This window comes from Ambystoma mexicanum, unplaced genomic scaffold (genome assembly GCF_040938575.1).
Source record: "Ambystoma mexicanum isolate Mex_15411 unplaced genomic scaffold, UKY_AmexF1_1 Mex_scaf46, whole genome shotgun sequence".
Classification (NCBI taxonomy): Eukaryota; Metazoa; Chordata; class Amphibia; order Caudata; family Ambystomatidae; genus Ambystoma; species Ambystoma mexicanum.
This window is the reverse complement of record NW_027182462.1, coordinates 1,293,701-1,315,347: the sequence shown is the minus strand read 5'-3', so window position 1 is coordinate 1,315,347 and position 21,647 is coordinate 1,293,701. Positions and strand designations below refer to the sequence as shown.

At 43.7% G+C, this 21,647-nt stretch overlaps 24 non-coding genes across 24 annotated transcripts; 20 read left to right on the top strand and 4 right to left on the bottom strand.

Annotated features, from left to right (window-relative positions):
* Positions 1-250: 250 nt before the first annotated feature.
* Positions 251-322, top strand: TRNAT-CGU (transfer RNA threonine (anticodon CGU)). The gene has a single exon. It is a non-coding gene; the product is annotated as a tRNA-Thr (tRNA).
* A 1,492-nt stretch (positions 323-1,814) lies between these two features.
* TRNAI-UAU (transfer RNA isoleucine (anticodon UAU)) lies at positions 1,815-1,909 on the bottom strand. The gene is made up of 2 exons: positions 1,872-1,909; positions 1,815-1,850 (listed from the first exon to the last, which is right to left on the bottom strand). It is a non-coding gene; the product is annotated as a tRNA-Ile (tRNA).
* Positions 1,910-2,907: 998 nt separating this feature from the next.
* Positions 2,908-2,979, top strand: TRNAT-UGU (transfer RNA threonine (anticodon UGU)). The gene has a single exon. It is a non-coding gene; the product is annotated as a tRNA-Thr (tRNA).
* Positions 2,980-3,666: 687 nt separating this feature from the next.
* Positions 3,667-3,748, top strand: TRNAS-GCU (transfer RNA serine (anticodon GCU)). The gene has a single exon. It is a non-coding gene; the product is annotated as a tRNA-Ser (tRNA).
* A 546-nt stretch (positions 3,749-4,294) lies between these two features.
* Positions 4,295-4,366, top strand: TRNAT-CGU (transfer RNA threonine (anticodon CGU)). The gene has a single exon. It is a non-coding gene; the product is annotated as a tRNA-Thr (tRNA).
* A 1,500-nt stretch (positions 4,367-5,866) lies between these two features.
* On the bottom strand, positions 5,867-5,961 carry TRNAI-UAU (transfer RNA isoleucine (anticodon UAU)). The gene is made up of 2 exons: positions 5,924-5,961; positions 5,867-5,902 (listed from the first exon to the last, which is right to left on the bottom strand). It is a non-coding gene; the product is annotated as a tRNA-Ile (tRNA).
* A 480-nt stretch (positions 5,962-6,441) lies between these two features.
* Positions 6,442-6,518, top strand: TRNAS-GCU (transfer RNA serine (anticodon GCU)). Its single transcript has one exon. It is a non-coding gene; the product is annotated as a tRNA-Ser (tRNA).
* Positions 6,519-6,983: 465 nt separating this feature from the next.
* TRNAT-UGU (transfer RNA threonine (anticodon UGU)) lies at positions 6,984-7,055 on the top strand. Its single transcript has one exon. It is a non-coding gene; the product is annotated as a tRNA-Thr (tRNA).
* Positions 7,056-7,742: 687 nt separating this feature from the next.
* Positions 7,743-7,824, top strand: TRNAS-GCU (transfer RNA serine (anticodon GCU)). Its single transcript has one exon. It is a non-coding gene; the product is annotated as a tRNA-Ser (tRNA).
* Positions 7,825-8,370: 546 nt separating this feature from the next.
* TRNAT-CGU (transfer RNA threonine (anticodon CGU)) lies at positions 8,371-8,442 on the top strand. The gene has a single exon. It is a non-coding gene; the product is annotated as a tRNA-Thr (tRNA).
* Positions 8,443-10,498: 2,056 nt separating this feature from the next.
* TRNAS-GCU (transfer RNA serine (anticodon GCU)) lies at positions 10,499-10,575 on the top strand. Its single transcript has one exon. It is a non-coding gene; the product is annotated as a tRNA-Ser (tRNA).
* Positions 10,576-11,038: 463 nt separating this feature from the next.
* TRNAA-UGC (transfer RNA alanine (anticodon UGC)) lies at positions 11,039-11,110 on the top strand. The gene has a single exon. It is a non-coding gene; the product is annotated as a tRNA-Ala (tRNA).
* Positions 11,111-11,797: 687 nt separating this feature from the next.
* TRNAS-GCU (transfer RNA serine (anticodon GCU)) lies at positions 11,798-11,879 on the top strand. Its single transcript has one exon. It is a non-coding gene; the product is annotated as a tRNA-Ser (tRNA).
* A 546-nt stretch (positions 11,880-12,425) lies between these two features.
* TRNAT-CGU (transfer RNA threonine (anticodon CGU)) lies at positions 12,426-12,497 on the top strand. Its single transcript has one exon. It is a non-coding gene; the product is annotated as a tRNA-Thr (tRNA).
* Positions 12,498-13,969: 1,472 nt separating this feature from the next.
* Positions 13,970-14,064, bottom strand: TRNAI-UAU (transfer RNA isoleucine (anticodon UAU)). The gene is made up of 2 exons: positions 14,027-14,064; positions 13,970-14,005 (listed from the first exon to the last, which is right to left on the bottom strand). It is a non-coding gene; the product is annotated as a tRNA-Ile (tRNA).
* A 480-nt stretch (positions 14,065-14,544) lies between these two features.
* TRNAS-GCU (transfer RNA serine (anticodon GCU)) lies at positions 14,545-14,621 on the top strand. The gene has a single exon. It is a non-coding gene; the product is annotated as a tRNA-Ser (tRNA).
* Positions 14,622-15,086: 465 nt separating this feature from the next.
* TRNAT-UGU (transfer RNA threonine (anticodon UGU)) lies at positions 15,087-15,158 on the top strand. The gene has a single exon. It is a non-coding gene; the product is annotated as a tRNA-Thr (tRNA).
* A 687-nt stretch (positions 15,159-15,845) lies between these two features.
* On the top strand, positions 15,846-15,927 carry TRNAS-GCU (transfer RNA serine (anticodon GCU)). Its single transcript has one exon. It is a non-coding gene; the product is annotated as a tRNA-Ser (tRNA).
* A 533-nt stretch (positions 15,928-16,460) lies between these two features.
* On the top strand, positions 16,461-16,532 carry TRNAT-CGU (transfer RNA threonine (anticodon CGU)). Its single transcript has one exon. It is a non-coding gene; the product is annotated as a tRNA-Thr (tRNA).
* Positions 16,533-18,013: 1,481 nt separating this feature from the next.
* Positions 18,014-18,108, bottom strand: TRNAI-UAU (transfer RNA isoleucine (anticodon UAU)). Its single transcript has 2 exons — positions 18,071-18,108; positions 18,014-18,049 (listed from the first exon to the last, which is right to left on the bottom strand). It is a non-coding gene; the product is annotated as a tRNA-Ile (tRNA).
* A 481-nt stretch (positions 18,109-18,589) lies between these two features.
* TRNAS-GCU (transfer RNA serine (anticodon GCU)) lies at positions 18,590-18,666 on the top strand. The gene has a single exon. It is a non-coding gene; the product is annotated as a tRNA-Ser (tRNA).
* Positions 18,667-19,131: 465 nt separating this feature from the next.
* Positions 19,132-19,203, top strand: TRNAT-UGU (transfer RNA threonine (anticodon UGU)). The gene has a single exon. It is a non-coding gene; the product is annotated as a tRNA-Thr (tRNA).
* Positions 19,204-19,890: 687 nt separating this feature from the next.
* Positions 19,891-19,972, top strand: TRNAS-GCU (transfer RNA serine (anticodon GCU)). Its single transcript has one exon. It is a non-coding gene; the product is annotated as a tRNA-Ser (tRNA).
* A 546-nt stretch (positions 19,973-20,518) lies between these two features.
* Positions 20,519-20,590, top strand: TRNAT-CGU (transfer RNA threonine (anticodon CGU)). Its single transcript has one exon. It is a non-coding gene; the product is annotated as a tRNA-Thr (tRNA).
* The last annotated feature ends 1,057 nt before the right edge of the window (positions 20,591-21,647 follow it).

Genomic DNA, 21,647 nt, shown 5'->3' with positions numbered 1-21,647 from the left:
TGAACCTGTTCAGCATCCTACTCAATACATACATACCCGTAAAAGTACATACTCAAACGCATACCGACAATGTATCACCAACATAAGCACACACGCTTTCGCAAATCAGATGTATGATGACGTACTGAACACATGCAGAGATATACAGCCATTTTTACACAACCAGAAATTCATATACCTGGAGATCTACCTAGGTAAAACCCATGGTTTCTTTGCACTTTCTGTTGTTGGCTGTGCGCAAGCAGCAGGTGGCCTTGTAGCTCAGTGGCAGAGCACTGGTCTCGTAAACCAGGGGTCATGAGTTCAAACCTCATCAGGGCCTCGGGCGGATTATTTTCAAAAAGCACGGGGAAGTGAAGCCAGAGTTGCACCATCTACAGAAAACCTTTTATGACGGGATGCATCCTCATAATTGAAGTCTTCCACAGAAGGAGTGAAATAGAGTTCGAGAGGAAGGCCTAATGTTTTCAGGCAAAGACTGACAAAAACCTTGCAATGTCGCATGTAGCTGCTTTGGTGAAAAGACTGTTCAAGTTCACAATGCAACGGAGGGGTGTTCCCCATCTCCATACAATCATCTCTTTGATAATGTAAACGTGCCAGGCGTGTTGAAAGACAAAGACAGACACAACCGCACATACCAGTTGAAGAAAGACAGCCAGCAAACACATTTGTATAGAGGTAAGCAAGCCTCAATTAGAGATGTGAGTCCCTCCGTTTCTGCGGGAGTCCACAAGTTTAATAAAAAATGAACACATATCTTTCATGTTCTAATGATTACCAATCTTTCTGATTAGCTCTGCATAGCTCCAATGGCTATGTGTGTGTGTGTGTGTATGTGCCCGTGTGTGTAGGGGAAGGGGTCGGTAGATGTGTTCACGCAGAGCAAGTTGCATACATCACCAACAGCCATTCTCTCCTGCTCCTGTGCATCCAGTTCGGAAGTGAACCCACCCAATTGTTCTATATGTCTGCTACCCTGACCGCATTCACACATCATTGGCTATTAGTATGCAGCTTGTGGGCGCTGTCAATGGGATATAAGCACCATTCCCCATGTCTGCAATAGCTAGACCAGATTCTGAGGTATGATGAGCAGGGGTCCAGGCACTTCCACTTCCCCTGACAAACGCCGGGCTTAGCCCTGCCGGGCCTAGCCCTGAGGGGCCTAACTGGGCATGGCCCTGTGTAAGGTAGGGTGAGCAGGGGACCACTTGCAACTAACCTTCGGCACCAATCAGGCAGGGAGAGGTCTGTGCAAATGCCCAGCCCTTTAGCAATCTCGATCTGCAAAACCTTCAACTCCTAATTCTCATGGCTCCCAGAAGCCCTAGCCCATATGCAAATGAGGCGAGTTCCTATCAGCATCCTTGTTCTGCTTGATTTTATCAAAGTGACTGCCTGATTAGTGAAAGGGTATTTATTCTCAGAGGTTTGCTTCAAAGGCGATAATGCAGTAAATAGACAACATTATTCTTTGTAAGTTGATATTGTCTCCTGGATCCTACTCCAGTAACCCTTTTTCTACCTTTACAAATGTCTTCCGTAAGTGGTGCTCAGCAGAAAATGGAGTATAATAACAGTTGACATTTTTTATTTTCTGTTCTATTTTCAAAAACCCTCCGTAGCTGTATTTAAAGCGCAAACACCCCATAAATAACTTGCAATGAGTATTCCATGTCTAAAAGGCAGAGGAGCTGTCATACAACATTAACTGACAATCAAGGAAACCTTGAGGTGAACCAAAAAATGTCCAGAACATTTATTGGTTCAATAATTCAGTTTTGAGGTGAATTAGTAAAAAGTTCCAAAGTTGCTCCAGGTGAGGCTTGAACTCACAACCTCGGCATTGCTCACTGCATGTACTGCTGTATAAGTACCGCGCGCTAACCGATTGCGCCACTGGAGCTGCTGTGTTTTGGTTTTCGACATGAAACTACACCCACAAACACACACACAAGTGTACAAAAGCACCCACAAGCTCTGGCATTGTCTTTTTAGCTGACACCAAATTATGGGTGCCTTGTAGTGCCCATATTGTGCCACTGGAGCTTACCTTTTAGCCTGATATACACTTTGCCACTGATGTTCAGCCAATGGTGCAGTCAAATGTCCCTTCTACATTTTTGTCATGCTGCAGGCAGTGCCACTGGAGCCAGCATGATGCTCTTCCTCATATTCAACACGTGTCAATTGAAACACCTCCCAATGTCATCTTGGCGATGCCTATAAACACCCCAGGACTTTGATGAATTTTTCTCAACAGCAAGTGAGGCAGTTTTCCTGCAAACGGCTGGATGTACCTCAACAAGGAACGCATTGTGGTTCTATTTTGAAGATGTTTGTGTTATTACCTGTAAAGACTTGAATGCCTAACATAATCACTGTAGACGAGGTGGCCGAGTGGTTAAGGCAGCGTGGGTTCGAATCCCACCTTCGTCGATTTTAACTTTTGAAATCTTTTTTAAACATCTGCATTGCTCTAAGCACCATTGCCATTGGCTTTCAAAGAACATACAGACAAAAGTGAAAATATGCATGTTACTTGATTAAGAAGGACACAAACAAGGTTGTAGTGTTACTGGCAGGAATGCAATCTGCTCTGCTTGACTACCCTTTGAGCCAGAATCCGGATAGAAATTTAAAAAAGCAAAGGTAATATCCATATTGTCTCTCTGCTGCCATGTACATGTTTTTTTCAACTTTCACGCATCACATCTCCTCATTAGTCACCCTAAAATTGCGCGGAATACGCACAAATAAGCTGCTCCTCAAAAAATCGCCCAGAAAAAAACAGGTCAAATCACAATCATATACATACATTCTCACACACCCTTCAAATATGTCTACCCAGTAAACATCATGTTGTGTGCTCGTTGTGTTGCTGTTATGCGTCATAACCTGAGGGGCTCTGTAGTACAGTGGCAGAGCACTGGTCTTGTAAACCAGCGGTCGTGAGTTCGATCCTCATCAGGGCCTCCAAATGGTAATTTTCTTGAACATTGTTGAATAGGAGCTGATATTGCACATTGTACCTGTGCAACCTTTTACCAATGGATTCGGGCCTATAACAAAGCCACAAGCGCAAGGTGTCTGAATAGTCTGTGGGGAAGGTCGGCTTTCTGGACCTAATTTCTTCAAGAAAAAGACCTTGATAATCTTGTGATGACAGATGCAGATGATCACGGTGAAGCCCTTACTCTATTGAACAGTACAGCGGTTCTGGGTTGCACGCCTTTCTCTATTTTCAGGGACGTTGATGTGGCAAAATTTAATTGGAAAAGGGTTATTACCATCACTCACTATTTAAATTCAATGACATCACAGGAAGCAGCAGCATCTGAACTTTGATCTTGGCTGGAAACGTTGAATTATGCCAAACACTGGGAAACTGGAGCTTGCGTTATGCTGGTTTTACTACTAATGGTGTGCCATACGGAAGCTCAAGCACCTTCCTCTGGATTAGTGTTGTGAACCCTCCAGGAGCTCTTGTTATATTTTTCTGAACTTCAACTTGATGTGTTTATCTATCAATGGCCGGGTAAGGAAGAACGAGTCAACGATCTTGTTTCTACTATGACAAACATGATCTATTTTTCACTGACTTTGCACCACCATTGTTTTATCTCTTCTTTAAGCATGGGACTCGAGCACCGTTCCCAAACAGACGAGGTGGCCGAGTGGTTAAGGTGATGGACTGCTAATCCATTGTGCTCTGCACGCGTGGGTTCGAATCCCACCTTCGTCGTATTTTTTCTTTATAGTCTGCATTTAAACATAGACCAAAGTCTTTCAACCTCCCTGTGAAAGACAGGAATGAGTACAGATATGGAAATAGAGATGTAAAAATAAGTTCATTGGTGCAGGCGGAGAATGAAATTAGTCAAAGACTTTCCTCGTAGGTTTCCATTCTTTACTATTATAGGAGCCAAAATCAGCGCAGTTAGTAAATTCCCAAGCTTACATCCCAAATTCTTTTTTCTTTTAGTTGTCTGCCTTTTACATGTTCCTTTTGCCATCATTCTGACCTGCTATCTAAACTCATGAACCTGTTCAGCATCCTACTCAATACATACATACCCGTAAAAGTACATACTCAAACGCATACCGACAATGTATCACCAACATAAGCACACACGCTTTCGCAAATCAGATGTATGATGACGTACTGAACACATGCAGAGATATACAGCCATTTTTACACAACCAGAAATTCATATACCTGGAGATCTACCTAGGTAAAACCCATGGTTTCTTTGCACTTTCTGTTGTTGGCTGTGAGCAAGCAGCAGGTGGCCTTGTAGCTCAGTGGCAGAGCACTGGTCTCGTAAACCAGGGGTCATGAGTTCAAACCTCATCAGGGCCTCGGGCGGGCGGATTATTTTCAAAAAGCACGGGGAAGAGAAGCCAGAGTTGCACCATCTACAGAGAACCTTTTATGACGGGATGCATCCTCATAATTGAAGTCTTCCACAGAAGGAGTGAAATAGAGTTCGAGAGGAAGGCCTAATGTTTTCAGGCAAAGACTGACAAAAACCTTGCAATGTCGCATGTAGCTGCTTTGGTGAAAAGACTGTTCAAGTTCACAATGCAACGGAGGGGTGTTCCCCATCTCCATACAATCATCTCTTTGATAATGTAAACGTGCCAGGCGTGTTGAAAGACAAAGACAGACACAACCGCACATACCAGTTGAAGAAAGACAGCCAGCAAACACATTTGTATAGAGGTAAGCAAGCCTCAATTAGAGATGTGAGTCCCTCCGTTTCTGCGGGAGTCCACAAGTTTAATAAAAAATGAACACATATCTTTCATGTTCTAATGATTACCAATCTTTCTGATTAGCTCTGCATAGCTCCAATGGCTATGTGTGTGTGTGTGTGTGTGTATGTGCCCGTGTGTGTAGGGGAAGGGGTCGGTAGATGTGTTCACGCAGAGCAAGTTGCATACATCGCCAACAGCCATTCTCTCCTGCTCCTGTGCATCCAGTTCGGAAGCGAACCCACCCAATTGTTCTATATGTCTGCTACCCTGACCGCATTCACACATCATTGGCTATTAGTATGCAGCTTGTGGGCGCTGTCAATGGGATATAAGCACCATTCCCCATGTCTGCAATAGCTAGACCAGATTCTGAGGTATGATGAGCAGGGGTCCAGGCACTTCCACTTCCCCTGACAAACGCCGGGCTTAGCCCTGCCGGGCCTAGCCCTGAGGGGCCTAACTGGGCATGGCCCTGTGTAAGGTAGGGTGAGCAGGGGACCACTTGCAACTAACCTTCGGCACCAATCAGGCATGGAGAGGTCTGTGCAAATGCCCAGCCCTTTAGCAATCTCGATCTGCAAAACCTTCAACTCCTAATTCTCATGGCTCCCAGAAGCCCTAGCCCATATGCAAATGAGGCGAGTTCCTATCAGCATCCTTGTTCTGCTTGATTTTATCAAAGTGACTGCCTGATTAGTGAAAGGGTATTTATTCTCAGAGGTTTGCTTCAAAGGCGATAATGCAGTAAATAGACAACATTAATCTTTGTAAGTTGATATTGTCTCCTGGATCCTACTCCAGTAACCCTTTTTCTACCTTTACAAATGTCTTCCGTAAGTGGTGCTCAGCAGAAAATGGAGTATAATAACAGTTGACATTTTTTATTTTCTGTTCTATTTTCAAAAACCCTCCGTAGCTGTATTTAAAGCGCAAACACCCCATAAATAACTTGCAATGAGTATTCCATGTCTAAAAGGCAGAGGAGCTGTCATACAACATTAACTGACAATCAAGGAAACCTTGAGGTGAACCAAAAAATGTCCAGAACATTTATTGGTTCAATAATTCAGTTTTGAGGTGAATTAGTAAAAAGTTCCAAAGTTGCTCCAGGTGAGGCTTGAACTCACAACCTCGGCATTGCTCACTGCATGTACTGCTGTATAAGTACCGCGCGCTAACCGATTGCGCCACTGGAGCTGCTGTGTTTTGGTTTTCGACATGAAACTACACCCACAAACACACACACAAGTGTACAAAAGCACCCACAAGCTCTGGCATTGTCTTTTTAGCTGACACCAAATTATGGGTGCCTTGTAGTGCCCATATTGTGCCACTGGAGCTTACCTTTTAGCCTGATATACACTTTGCCACTGATGTTCAGCCAATGGTGCAGTCAAATGTCCCTTCTACATTTTTGTCATGCTGCAGGCAGTGCCACTGGAGCCAGCATGATGCTCTTCCTCATATTCAACACGTGTCAATTGAAACACCTCCCAATGTCATCTTGGCGATGCCTATAAACACCCCAGGACTTTGATGAATTTTTCTCAACAGCAAGTGAGGCAGTTTTCCTGCAAACGGCTGGATGTACCTCAACAAGGAACGCATTGTGGTTCTATTTTGAAGATGTTTGTGTTATTACCTGTAAAGACTTGAATGCCTAACATAATCCCTGTAGACGAGGTGGCCGAGTGGTTAAGGCGATGGACTGCTAATCTGCTGTACACGCGTGGGTTCGAATCCCACCTTCGTCGATTTTAACTTTTGAAATCTTTTTTAAACATCTGCATTGCTCTAAGCACCATTGCCATTGGCTTTCAAAGAACATACAGACAAAAGTGAAAATATGCATGTTAGTTGATTAAGAAGGACACAAACAAGGTTGTCGTGTTACTGGCAGGAATGCAATCTGCTGTGCTTGACTACCCTTTGAGCCAGAATCCGGATAGAAATTTAAAAAAGCAAAGGTAATATCCATATTGTCTCTCTGCTGCCATGTACATGTTTTTTTCAACTTTCACGCATCACATCTCCTCATTAGTCACCCTAAAATTGTGCGGAATACGCACAAATTAGCTGCTCCTCAAAAAATCGGCCAGAAAAAAACAGGTCAAATCACAATCATATACATACATTCTCACACACCCTTCAAATATGTCTACCCAGTAAACATCATGTTGTGTGCTCGTTGTGTTGCTGTTATGCGTCATAACCTGAGGGGCTCTGTAGCTCAGTGGCAGAGCACTGGTCTTGTAAACCAGGGGTCGTGAGTTCGATCCTCATCAGGGCCTCCAAATGGTAATTTTCTTGAACATTGTTGAATAGGAACTGATATTGCACATTGTACCTGTGCAACCTTTTACCAATGGATTCGGGCCTATAACAAAGCCACAAGCGCAAGGTGTCTGAATAGTCTGTGGGGAAGGTCGGCTTTCTGGACCTAATTTCTTCAAGAAAAAGACCTTGATAATCTTGTGATGACAGATGCAGATGATCACGGTGAAGCCCTTACTCTATTGAACAGTACAGCGGTTCTGGGTTGCACGCCTTTCTCTATTTTCAGGGACGTTGATGTGGCAAAATTTAATTGGAAAAGGGTTATTGCCATCACTCACTATTTAAATTCAATGACATCACAGGAAGCAGCAGCATCTGAACTTTGATCTTGGCTGGAAACGTTGAATGATGCCAAACACTGGGAAACTGGAGCTTGCGTTATGCTGGTTTTACTACTAATGGTGTGCCATACGGAAGCTCAAGCACCTTCCTCTGGATTAGTGTTGTGAACCCTCCAGGAGCTCTTGTTATATTTTTCTGAACTTCAACTTGATGTGTTTATCTATCAATGGCCGGGTAAGGAAGAACGAGTCAACGATCTTGTTTCTACTATGACAAACATGATCTATTTTTCACTGACTTTGCACCACCATTGTTTTATCTCTTCTTTAAGCATGGGACTCGAGCACCGTTCCCAAACAGACGAGGTGGCCGAGTGGTTAAGGCGATGGACTGCTAATCCATTGTGCTCTGCACACGTGGGTTCGAATCCCACCTTCGTCGTATTTTTTCTTTATAGTCTGCATTTAAACATAGACCAAAGTCTTTCAACCTCCCTGTGAAAGACAGGAATGAGTACAGATATGGAAATAGAGATGTAAAAATAAGTTCATTGGTGCAGGCGGAGAATGAAATTAGTCAAAGACTTTCCTCGTAGGTTTCCATTCTTTACTATTATAGGAGCCAAAATCAGCGCAGTTAGTAAATTCCCAAGCTTACATCCCAAATTCTTTTTTCTTTTAGTTGTCTGCCTTTTACATGTTCCTTTTGCCATCATTCTGACCTGCTATCTAAACTCATGAACCTGTTCAGCATCCTACTCAATACATACATACCCGTAAAAGTACATACTCAAACGCATACCGACAATGTATCACCAACATAAGCACACACGCTTTCGCAAATCAGATGTATGATGACGTACTGAACACATGCAGAGATATACAGCCATTTTTACACAACCAGAAATTCATATGCCTGGAGATCTACCTAGGTAAAACCCATGCTTTCTTTGCACTTTCTGTTGTTGGCTGTGAGCAAGCAGCAGGTGGCCTTGTAGCTCAGTGGCAGAGCACTGGTCTCGTAAACCAGGGGTCATGAGTTCAAACCTCATCAGGGCCTCGGGCGGGCGGATTATTTTCAAAAAGCACGGGGAAGAGAAGCCAGAGTTGCACCATCTACAGAGAGAACCTTTTATGACGGGATGCATCCTCATAATTGAAGTCTTCCACAGAAGGAGTGAAATAGAGTTCGAGAGGAAGGCCTAATGTTTTCAGGCAAAGACTGACAAAAACCTTGCAATGTCGCATGTAGCTGCTTTGGTGAAAAGACTGTTCAAGTTCACAATGCAACGGAGGGGTGTTCCCCATCTCCATACAATCATCTCTTTGATAATGTAAACGTGCCAGGCGTGTTGAAAGACAAAGACAGACACAACCGCACATACCAGTTGAAGAAAGACAGCCAGCAAACACATTTGTATAGAGGTAAGCAAGCCTCAATTAGAGATGTGAGTCCCTCCGTTTCTGCGGGAGTCCACAAGTTTAATAAAAAATGAACACATATCTTTCATGTTCTAATGATTACCAATCTTTCTGATTAGCTCTGCATAGCTCCAATGGCTATGTGTGTGTGTGTGTGTAGGTGCCCGTGTGTGTAGGGGAAGGGGTCGGTAGATGTGTTCACGCAGAGCAAGTTGCATACATCGCCAACAGCCATTCTCTCCTGCTCCTGTGCATCCAGTTCGGAAGCGAACCCACCCAATTGTTCTATATGTCTGCTACCCTGACCGCATTCACACATCATTGGCTATTAGTATGCAGCTTGTGGGCGCTGTCAATGGGATATAAGCACCATTCCCCATGTCTGCAATAGCTAGACCAGATTCTGAGGTATGATGAGCAGGGGTCCAGGCACTTCCACTTCCCCTGACAAACGCCGGGCTTAGCCCTGCCGGGCCTAGCCCTGAGGGGCCTAACTGGGCATGGCCCTGTGTAAGGTAGGGTGAGCAGGGGACCACTTGCAACTAACCTTCGGCACCAATCAGGCATGGAGAGGTCTGTGCAAATGCCCAGCCCTTTAGCAATCTCGATCTGCAAAACCTTCAACTCCTAATTCTCATGGCTCCCAGAAGCCCTAGCCCATATGCAAATGAGGCGAGTTCCTATCAGCATCCTTGTTCTGCTTGATTTTATCAAAGTGACTGCCTGATTAGTGAAAGGGTATTTATTCTCAGAGGTTTGCTTCAAAGGCGATAATGCAGTAAATAGACAACATTATTCTTTGTAAGTTGATATTGTCTCCTGGATCCTACTCCAGTAACCCTTTTTCTACCTTTACAAATGTCTTCCGTAAGTGGTGCTCAGCAGAAAATGGAGTATAATAACAGTTGACATTTTTTATTTTCTGTTCTATTTTCAAAAACCCTCCGTAGCTGTATTTAAAGCGCAAACACCCCATAAATAACTTGCAATGAGTATTCCATGTCTAAAAGGCAGAGGAGCTGTCATACATTAACTGACAATCAAGGAAACCTTGAGGTGAACCAATAAATGTCCAGAACATTTATTGGTTCAATAATTCAGTTTTGAGGTGAATTAGTAAAAAGTTCCAAAGTTGCTCCAGGTGAGGCTTGAACTCACAACCTCGGCATTGCTCACTGCATGTACTGCTGTATAAGTGATTGCGCCACTGGAGCTGCTGTGTTTTGGTTTTCGACATGAAACTACACCCACAAACACACACACAAGTGTACAAAAGCACCCACAAGCTCTGGCATTGTCTTTTTAGCTGACACCAAATTATGGGTGCCTTGTAGTGCCCATATTGTGCCACTGGAGCTTACCTTTTAGCCTGATATACACTTTGCCACTAATGTTCAGCCAATGGTGCAGTCAAATGTCCCTTCTACATTTTTGTCATGCTGCAGGCAGTGCCACTGGAGCTAGCATGATGCTCTTCCTCATATTCAACACGTGTCAATTGAAACACCTCCCAATGTCATCTTGGCGATGCCTATAAACACCCCAGGACTTTGATGAATTTTTCTCAACAGCAAGTGAGGCAGTTTTCCTGCAAACGGCTGGATGTACCTCAACAAGGAACGCATTGTGGTTCTATTTTGAAGATGTTTGTGTTATTACCTGTAAAGACTTGAATGCCTAACATAATCACTGTAGACGAGGTGGCCGAGTGGTTAAGGCGATGGACTGCTAATCTGCTGTACACGCGTGGGTTCGAATCCCACCTTCGTCGATTTTAACTTTTGAAATCTTTTTTAAACATCTGCATTGCTCTAAGCACCATTGCCATTGGCTTTCAAAGAACATACAGACAAAAGTTAAAATATGCATGTTAGTTGATTAAGAAGGACACAAACAAGGTTGTCGTTACTGGCAGGAATGCAATCTGCTCTGCTTGACTACCCTTTGAGCCAGAATCCGGATAGAAATTTAAAAAAGCAAAGGTAATATCCATATTGTCTCTCTGCTGCCATGTACATGTTTTTTTCAACTTTCACGCATCACATCTCCTCATTAGTCACCCTAAAATTGCGCGGAATACGCACAAGTTAGCTGCTCCTCAAAAAATCGCCCAGAAAAAAACAGGTCAAATCACAATCATATACATACATTCTCACACACCCTTCAAATATGTCTACCCAGTAAACATCATGTTGTGTGCTCGTTGTGTTGCTGTTATGCGTCATAACCTGAGGGGCTCTGTAGTTCAGTGGCAGAGCACTGGTCTTGCAAACCAGGGGTCGTGAGTTTGATCCTCATCAGGGCCTCCAAATGGTAATTTTCTTGAACATTGTTGAATAGGAACTGATATTGCACATTGTACCTGTGCAACCTTTTACCAATGGATTCGGGCCTATAACAAAGCCACAAGCGCAAGGTGTCTGAATAGTCTGTGGGGAAGGTCGGCTTTCTGGACCTAATTTCTTCAAGAAAAAGACCTTGATAATCTTGTGATGACAGATGCAGATGATCACGGTGAAGCCCTTACTCTATTGAACAGTACAGCGGTTCTGGGTTGCACGCCTTTCTCTATTTTCAGGGACGTTGATGTGGCAAAATTTAATTGGAAAAGGGTTATTGCCATCACTCACTATTTAAATTCAATGACATCACAGGAAGCAGCAGCATCTGAACTTTGATCTTGGCTGGAAACGTTGAATTATGCCAAACACTGGGAAACTGGAGCTTGCGTTATGCTGGTTTTACTACTAATGGTGTGCCATACGGAAGCTCAAGCACCTTCCTCTGGATTAGTGTTGTGAACCCTCCAGGAGCTCTTGTTATATTTTTCTGAACTTCAACTTGATGTGTTTATCTATCAATGGCCGGGTAAGGAAGAACGAGTCAACGATCTTGTTTCTACTATGACAAACATGATCTATTTTTCACTGACTTTGCACCACCATTGTTTTATCTCCTCTTTAAGCATGGGACTCGAGCACCGTTCCCAAACAGACGAGGTGGCCGAGTGGTTAAGGTGATGGACTGCTAATCCATTGTGCTCTGCACGCGTGGGTTTGAATCCCACCTTCGTCGTATTTTTTCTTTATAGTCTGCATTTAAACATAGACCAAAGTCTTTCAACCTCCCTGTGAAAGACAGGAATGAGTACAGATATGGAAATAGAGATGTAAAAATAAGTTCATTGGTGCAGGCGGAGAATGAAATTAGTCAAAGACTTTCCTCGTAGGTTTCCATTCTTTACTATTATAGGAGCCAAAATCAGCGCAGTTAGTAAATTCCCAAGCTTACATCCCAAATTCTTTTTTCTTTTAGTTGTCTGCCTTTTACATGTTCCTTTTGCCATCATTCTGACCTGCTATCTAAACTCATGAACCTGTTCAGCATCCTACTCAATACATACATACCCGTAAAAGTACATACTCAAACGCATACCGACAATGTATCACCAACATAAGCACACACGCTTTCGCAAATCAGATGTATGATGACGTACTGAACACATGCAGAGATATACAGCCATTTTTACACAACCAGAAATTCATATACCTGGAGATCTACCTAGGTAAAACCCATGGTTTCTTTGCACTTTCTGTTGTTGGCTGTGAGCAAGCAGCAGGTGGCCTTGTAGCTCAGTGGCAGAGCACTGGTCTCGTAAACCAGGGGTCATGAGTTCAAACCTCATCAGGGCCTCGGGCGGGCGGATTATTTTCAAAAAGCACGGGGAAGAGAAGCCAGAGTTGCACCATCTACAGAGAACCTTTTATGACGGGATGCATCCTCATAATTGAAGTCTTCCACAGAAGGAGTGAAATAGAGTTCGAGAGGAAGGCCTAATGTTTTCAGGCAAAGACTGACAAAAACCTTGCAATGTCGCATGTAGCTGCTTTGGTGAAAAGACTGTTCAAGTTCACAATGCAACGGAGGGGTGTTCCCCATCTCCATACAATCATCTCTTTGATAATGTAAACGTGCCAGGCATGTTGAAAGACAAAGACAGACACAACCGCACATACCAGTTGAAGAAAGACAGCCAGCAAACACATTTGTATAGAGGTAAGCAAGCCTCAATTAGAGATGTGAGTCCCTCCGTTTCTGCGGGAGTCCACAAGTTTAATAAAAAATGAACACATATCTTTCATGTTCTAATGATTACCAATCTTTCTGATTAGCTCTGCATAGCTCCAATGGCTATGTGTGTGTAGGGGAAGGGGTCGGTAGATGTGTTCACGCAGAGCAAGTTGCATACATCGCCAACAGCCATTCTCTCCTGCTCCTGTGCATCCAGTTCGGAAGCGAACCCACCCAATTGTTCTATATGTCTGCTACCCTGACCGCATTCACACATCATTGGCTATTAGTATGCAGCTTGTGGGCGCTGTCAATGGGATATAAGCACCATTCCCCATGTCTGCAATAGCTAGACCAGATTCTGAGGTATGATGAGCAGGGGTCCAGGCACTTCCACTTCCCCTGACAAACGCCGGGCTTAGCCCTGCCGGGCCTAGCCCTGAGGGGCCTAACTGGGCATGGCCCTGTGTAAGGTAGGGTGAGCAGGGGACCACTTGCAACTAACCTTCGGCACCAATCAGGCATGGAGAGGTCTGTGCAAATGCCCAGCCCTTTAGCAATCTCGATCTGCAAAACCTTCAACTCCTAATTCTCATGGCTCCCAGAAGCCCTAGCCCATATGCAAATGAGGCGAGTTCCTATCAGCATCCTTGTTCTGCTTGATTTTATCAAAGTGACTGCCTGATTAGTGAAAGGGTATTTATTCTCAGAGGTTTGCTTCAAAGGCGATAATGCAGTAAATAGACAACATTATTCTTTGTAAGTTGATATTGTCTCCTGGATCCTACTCCAGTAACCCTTTTTCTACCTTTACAAATGTCTTCCGTAAGTGGTGCTCAGCAGAAAATGGAGTATAATAACAGTTGACATTTTTTATTTTCTGTTCTATTTTCAAAAACCCTCCGTAGCTGTATTTAAAGCGCAAACACCCCATAAATAACTTGCAATGAGTATTCCATGTCTAAAAGGCAGAGGAGCTGTCATACAACATTAACTGACAATCAAGGAAACCTTGAGGTGAACCAAAAAATGTCCAGAACATTTATTGGTTCAATAATTCAGTTTTGAGGTGAATTAGTAAAAAGTTCCAAAGTTGCTCTAGGTGAGGCTTGAACTCACAACCTCGGCATTGCTCACTGCATGTACTGCTGTATAAGTACCGCGCGCTAACCGATTGCGCCACTGGAGCTGCTGTGTTTTGGTTTTCGACATGAAACTACACCCACAAACACACACACAAGTGTACAAAAGCACCCACAAGCTCTGGCATTGTCTTTTTAGCTGACACCAAATTATGGGTGCCTTGTAGTGCCCATATTGTGCCACTGGAGCTTACCTTTTAGCCTGATATACACTTTGCCACTGATGTTCAGCCAATGGTGCAGTCAAATGTCCCTTCTACATTTTTGTCAGGCTGCAGGCAGTGCCACTGGAGCCAGCATGATGCTCTTCCTCATATTCAACACGTGTCAATTGAAACACCTCCCAATGTCATCTTGGCGATGCCTATAAACACCCCAGGACTTTGATGAATTTTTCTCAACAGCAAGTGAGGCAGTTTTCCTGCAAACGGCTGTATGTACCTCAACAAGGAACGCATTGTGGTTCTATTTTGAAGATGTTTGTGTTATTACCTGTAAAGACTTGAATGCCTAACATAATCCCTGTAGACGAGGTGGCCGAGTGGTTAAGGTGATGGACTGCTAATCTGCTATACACGCGTGGGTTCGAATCCCACCTTCGTCGATTTTAACTTTTGAAATCTTTTTTAAACATCTGCATTGCTCTAAGCACCATTGCCATTGGCTTTCAAAGAACATACAGACAAAAGTGAAAATATGCATGTTAGTTGATTAAGAAGGACACAAACAAGGTTGTCGTGTTACTGGCAGGAATGCAATCTGCTGTGCTTGACTACCCTTTGAGCCAGAATCCGGATAGAAATTTTAAAAAGCAAAGGTAATATCCATATTGTCTCTCTGCATCCATGTACATGTTTTTTTCAACTTTCACGCATCACATCTCCTCATTAGTCACCCTAAAATTGCGCGGAATACGCACAAATTAGCTGCTCCTCAAAAAATCGGCCAGAAAAAAACAGGTCAAATCACAATCATATACATACATTCTCACACACCCTTCAAATATGTCTACCCAGTAAACATCATGTTGTGTGCTCGTTGTGTTGCTGTTATGCGTCATAACCTGAGGGGCTCTGTAGCTCAGTGGCAGAGCACTGGTCTTGTAAACCAGGGGTCGTGAGTTCGATCCTCATCAGGGCCTCCAAATGGTAATTTTCTTGAACATTGTTGAATAGGAACTGATATTGCACATTGTACCTGTGCAACCTTTTACCAATGGATTCGGGCCTATAACAAAGCCACAAGCGCAAGGTGTCTGAATAGTCTGTGGGGAAGGTCGGCTTTCTGGACCTAATTTCTTCAAGAAAAAGACCTTGATAATCTTGTGATGACAGATGCAGATGATCACGGTGAAGCCCTTACTCTATTGAACAGTACAGCGGTTCTGGGTTGCACGCCTTTCTCTATTTTCAGGGACGTTGATGTGGCAAAATTTAATTGGAAAAGGGTTATTGCCATCACTCACTATTTAAATTCAATGACATCACAGGAAGCAGCAGCATCTGAACTTTGATCTTGGCTGGAAACGTTGAATGATGCCAAACACTGGGAAACTGGAGCTTGCGTTATGCTGGTTTTACTACTAATGGTGTGCCATACGGAAGCTCAAGCACCTTCCTCTGGATTAGTGTTGTGAACCCTCCAGGAGCTCTTGTTATATTTTTCTGAACTTCAACTTGATGTGTTTATCTATCAATGGCCGGGTAAGGAAGAACGAGTCAACGATCTTGTTTCTACTATGACAAACATGATCTATTTTTCACTGACTTTGCACCACCATTGTTTTATCTCTTCTTTAAGCATGGGACTCGAGCACCGTTCCCAAACAGACGAGGTGGCCGAGTGGTTAAGGCGATGGACTGCTAATCCATTGTGCTCTGCACGCGTGGGTTCGAATCCCACCTTCGTCGTATTTTTTCTTTATAGTCTGCATTTAAACATAGACCAAAGTCTTTCAACCTCCCTGTGAAAGACAGGAATGAGTACAGATATGGAAATAGAGATGTAAAAATAAGTTCATTGGTGCAGGCGGAGAATGAAATTAGTCAAAGACTTTCCTCGTAGGTTTCCATTCTTTACTATTATAGGAGCCAAAATCAGCGCAGTTAGTAAATTCCCAAGCTTACATCCCAAATTCTTTTTTCTTTTAGTTGTCTGCCTTTTGCCATCATTCTGACCTGCTATCTAAACTCATGAACCTGTTCAGCATCCTACTCAATACATACATACCCGTAAAAGTACATACTCAAACGCATACCGACAATGTATCACCAACATAAGCACACACGCTTTCGCAAATCAGATGTATGATGACGTACTGAACACATGCAGAGATATACAGCCATTTTTACACAACCAGAAATTCATATACCTGGAGATCTACCTAGGTAAAACCCATGGTTTCTTTGCACTTTCTGTTGTTGGCTGTGAACAAGCAGCAGGTGGCCTTGTAGCTCAGTGGCAGAGCACTGGTCTCGTAAACCAGGGGTCATGAGTTCAAACCTCATCAGGGCCTCGGGCGGATTATTTTCAAAAAGGGAAGAGAAGCCAGAGTTGCACCATCTACAGAGAACCTTTTATGACGGGATGCATCCTCATAATTGAAGTCTTCCACAGAAGGAGTGAAATAGAGTTCGAGAGGAAGGCCTAATGTTTTCAGGCAAAGACTGACAAAAACCTTGCAATGTCGCATGTAGCTGCTTTGGTGAAAAGACTGTTCAAGTTCACAATGCAACGGAGGGGTGTTCCCCATCTCCATACAATCATCTCTTTGATAATGTAAACGTGCCAGGCGTGTTGAAAGACAAAGACAGATACAACTGCACATACCAGTTGAAGAAAGACAGCCAGCAAACACATTTGTATAGAGGTAAGCAAGCCTCAATTAGAGATGTGAGTCCCTCCGTTTCTGCGGGAGTCCACAAGTTTAATAAAAAATGAACACATATCTTTCATGTTCTAATGATTACCAATCTTTCTGATTAGCTCTGCATAGCTCCAATGGCTATGTGTGTGTGTGTGTGTATGTGCCCGTGTGTGTAGTGGAAGGGGTCGGTAGATGTGTTCACGCAGAGCAAGTTGCATACATCGCCAACAGCCATTCTCTCCTGCTCCTGTGCATCCAGTTCGGAAGCGAACCCACCCAATTGTTCTATATGTCTGCTACCCTGACCGCATTCACACATCATTGGCTATTAGTATGCAGCTTGTGGGCGCTGTCAATGGGATATAAGCACCATTCCCCATGTCTGCAATAGCTAGACCAGATTCTGAGGTATGAGGAGCAGGGGTCCAGGCACTTCGCCTGACAAAAGCCGGGCTTAGCCCTGCCGGGCCTAGCCCTGAGGGGCCTAACTGGGCATGGCCCTGTGTAAGGTAGGGTGAGCAGGGGACCACTTGCAACTAACCTTCGGCACCAATCAGACATGGAGAGGTCTGTGCAAATGCCCAGCCCTTTAGCAATCTCGATCTGCAAAACCTTCAACTCCTAATTCTCATGGCTCCCAGAAGCCCTAGCCCATATGCAAATGAGGCGAGTTCCTATCAGCATCCTTGTTCTGCTTGATTTTATCAAAGTGACTGCCTGATTAGTGAAAGGGTATTTATTCTCAGAGGTTTGCTTCAAAGGCGATAATGCAGTAAATAGACAACATTATTCTTTGTAAGTTGATATTGTCTCCTGGATCCTACTCCAGTAACCCTTTTTCTACCTTTACAAATGTCTTCCGTAAGTGGTGCTCAGCAGAAAATGGAGTATAATAACAGTTGACATTTTTTATTTTCTGTTCTATTTTCAAAAACCCTCCGTAGCTGTATTTAAAGCGCAAACACCCCATAAATAACTTGCAATGAGTATTCCATGTCTAAAAGGCAGAGGAGCTGTCATACAACATTAACTGACAATCAAGGAAACCTTGAGGTGAACCAAAAAATGTCCAGAACATTTATTGGTTCAATAATTCAGTTTTGAGGTGAATTAGTAAAAAGTTCCAAAGTTGCTCCAGGTGAGGCTTGAACTCACAACCTCGGCATTGCTCACTGCATGTACTGCTGTATAAGTACCGCGCGCTAACCGATTGCGCCACTGGAGCTGCTGTTGTTTTGGTTTTCGACATGAAACTACACCCACAAACACACACACAAGTGTACAAAAGCACCCACAAGCTCTGGCATTGTCTTTTTAGCTGACACCAAATTATGGGTGCCTTGTAGTGCCCATATTGTGCCACTGGAGCTTACCTTTTAGCCTGATATACACTTTGCCACTGATGTTCAGCCAATGGTGCAGTCAAATGTCCCTTCTACATTTTTGTCATGCTGCAGGCAGTGCCACTGGAGCCAGCATGATGCTCTTCCTCATATTCAACACGTGTCAATTGAAACACCTCCCAATGTCATCTTGGCGATGCCTATAAACACCCCAGGACTTTGATGAATTTTTCTCAACAGCAAGTGAGGCAGTTTTCCTGCAAACGGCTGGATGTACCTCAACAAGGAACGCATTGTGGTTCTATTTTGAAGATGTTTGTGTTATTACCTGTAAAGACTTGAATGCCTAACATAATCCCTGTAGACGAGGTGGCCGAGTGGTTAAGGCGATGGACTGCTAATCTGCTGTACACGCGTGGGTTCGAATCCCACCTTCGTCGATTTTAACTTTTGAAATCTTTTTTAAACATCTGCATTGCTCTAAGCACCATTGCCATTGGCTTTCAAAGAACATACAGACAAAAGTGAAAATATGCATGTTAGTTGATTAAGAAGGACACAAACAAGGTTGTCGTGTTACTGACAGGAATGCAATCTGCTGTGCTTGACTACCCTTTGAGCCAGAATCCGGATAGAAATTTAAAAAAGCAAAGGTAATATCCATATTGTCTCTCTGCTGCCATGTACATGTTTTTTTCAACTTTCACGCATCACATCTCCTCATTAGTCACCCTAAAATTGCGCGGAATACGCACAAATTAGCTGCTCCTCAAAAAATCGCCCAGAAAAAAACAGGTCAAATCACAATCATATACATACATTCTCACACACCCTTCAAATATGTCTACCCAGTAAACATCATGTTGTGTGCTCGTTGTGTTGCTGTTATGCGTCATAACCTGAGGGGCTCTGTAGCTCAGTGGCAGAGCACTGGTCTTGTAAACCAGGGGTCGTGAGTTTGATCCTCATCAGGGCCTCCAAATGGTAATTTTCTTGAACATTGTTGAATAGGAACTGATATTGCACATTGTACCTGTGCAACCTTTTACCAATGGATTCGGGCCTATAACAAAGCCACAAGCGCAAGGTGTCTGAATAGTCTGTGGGGAAGGTCGGCTTTCTGGACCTAATTTCTTCAAGAAAAAGACCTTGATAATCTTGTGATGACAGATGCAGATGATCACGGTGAAGCCCTTACTCTATTGAACAGTACAGCGGTTCTGGGTTGCACGCCTTTCTCTATTTTCAGGGACGTTGATGTGGCAAAATTTAATTGGAAAAGGGTTATTGCCATCACTCACTATTTAAATTCAATGACATCACAGGAAGCAGCAGCATCTGAACTTTGATCTTGGCTGGAAACGTTGAATTATGCCAAACACTGGGAAACTGGAGCTTGCGTTATGCTGGTTTTACTACTAATGGTGTGCCATACGGAAGCTCAAGCACCTTCCTCTGGATTAGTGTTGTGAACCCTCCAGGAGCTCTTGTTATATTTTTCTGAACTTCAACTTGATGTTTTTATCTATCAATGGCCGGGTAAGGAAGAACGAGTCAACGATCTTGTTTCTACTATGACAAACATGATCTATTTTTCACTGACTTTGCACCACCATTGTTTTATCTCTTCTTTAAGCATGGGACTCGAGCACCGTTCCCAAACAGACGAGGTGGCCGAGTGGTTAAGGCGATGGACTGCTAATCCATTGTGCTCTGCACGCGTGGGTTCGAATCCCACCTTCGTCGTATTTTTTCTTTATAGTCTGCATTTAAACATAGACCAAAGTCTTTCAACCTCCCTGTGAAAAACAGGAATGAGTACAGATATGGAAATAGAGATGTAAAAATAAGTTCATTGGTGCAGGCGGAGAATGAAATTAGTCAAAGACTTTCCTCGTAGGTTTCCATTCTTTACTATTATAGGAGCCAAAATCAGCGCAGTTAGTAAATTCCCAAGCTTACATCCCAAATTCTTTTTTTTTTTAGTTGTCTGCCTTTTACATGTTCCTTTTGCCATCATTCTGACCTGCTATCTAAACTCATGAACCTGTTCAGCATCCTACTCAATACATACATACCCGTAAAAGTACATACTCAAACGCATACCGACAATGTATCACCAACATAAGCACACACGCTTTCGCAAATCAGATGTATGATGACGTACTGAACATATGCAGAGATATACAGCCATTTTTACACAACCAGAAATTCATATACCTGGAGATCTACCTAGGTAAAACCCATGGTTTCTTTGCACTTTCTGTTGTTGGCTGTAAGCAAGCAGCAGGTGGCCTTGTAGCTCAGTGGCAGAGCACTGGTCTCGTAAACCAGGGGTCATGAGTTCAAGCCTCATCAGGGCCTCAGGCGGATTATTTTCAAAAAGCACGGGGAAGAGAAGCCAGAGTTGCACCATCTACAGAGAACCTTTTATGACGGGATGCATCCTCATAATTGAAGTCTTCCACAGAAGGAGTGAAATAGAGTTCGAGAGGAAGGCCTAATGTTTTCAGGCAAAGACTGACAAAAACCTTGCAATGTCGCATGTAGCTGCTTTGGTGAAAAGACTGTTCAAGTTCACAATGCAACGGAGGGGTGTTCCCCATCTCCATACAATCATCTCTTTGATAATGTAAACATGCCAGGCGTGTTGAAAGACAAAGACAGACACAACCGCACATACCAGTTGAAGAAAGACAGCCAGCAAACACATTTGTATAGAGGTAAGCAAGCCTCAATTAGAGATGTGAGTCCCTCCGTTTCTGCGGGAGTCCACAAGTTTAATAAAAAATGAACACATATCTTTCATGTTCTAATGATTACCAATCTTTCTGATTAGCTCTGCATAGCTCCAATGGCTATGTGTGTGTGTGTGTGTATGTGCCCGTGTGTGTAGGGGAAGGGGTGGGTAGATGTGTTCACGCAGAGCAAGTTGCATACATCGCCAACAGCCATTCCCTCCTGCTCCTGTGCATCCAGTTCGGAAGCGAACCCACCCAATTGTTCTATATGTCTGCTACCCTGACCGCATTCACAGATCATTGGCTATTAGTATGCAGCTTGTGGGCGCTGTCAATGGGATATAAGCACCATTCCCCATGTCTGCAATAGCTAGACCAGATTCTGAGGTATGATGAGCAGGGGTCCAGGCACTTCCACTTCCCCTGACAAACGCCGGGCTTAGCCCTGCCGGGCCTAGCCCTGAGGGGCCTAACTGGGCATGGCCCTGTGTAAGGTAGGGTGAGCAGGGGACCACTTGCAACTAACCTTCGGCACCAATCAGGCATGGAGAGGTCTGTGCAAATGCCCAGCCCTTTAGCAATCTCGATCTGCAAAACCTTCAACTCCTAATTCTCATGGCTCCCAGAAGCCCTAGCCCATATGCAAATGAGGCGAGTTCCTATCAGCATCCTTGTTCTGC